Source organism: Psammomys obesus, unplaced genomic scaffold, assembly GCF_907164565.1.
Source record: "Psammomys obesus unplaced genomic scaffold, mPsaObe1.curated_primary_1811, whole genome shotgun sequence".
In the NCBI taxonomy this organism is placed as follows: domain Eukaryota; kingdom Metazoa; phylum Chordata; class Mammalia; order Rodentia; family Muridae; genus Psammomys; species Psammomys obesus.
The window spans coordinates 927-1,201 of NW_026595644.1; positions in this window are offsets into that span (position 1 = coordinate 927).

The following is a 275-nucleotide window of genomic DNA, read 5'->3' on the forward strand; positions in this document are numbered from 1 at the left end:
AGAAAGGAAATTCCGCGGACTTTCCGGGACCAAGCTCCGAGTGCCCTCGCAGTGCTCCAGAAGTGGAAGTGAGAGGCGGAAGTCTCTTTGCCACATCCCGCTGGTTGAATTCACCCACATGCCCCGCCTACTCTCCGAGAGGAGCATTCCCACGCATTTATTATGTCTTAGGCAGAAAAGCAAGGGGTGAAGGACCTGGAACCGAGTCCTAGTCGCAGCACCCAACAGAGGGGCGCACAACCGTTTCTAACACTATCTCCAGGGGTCCGACACTC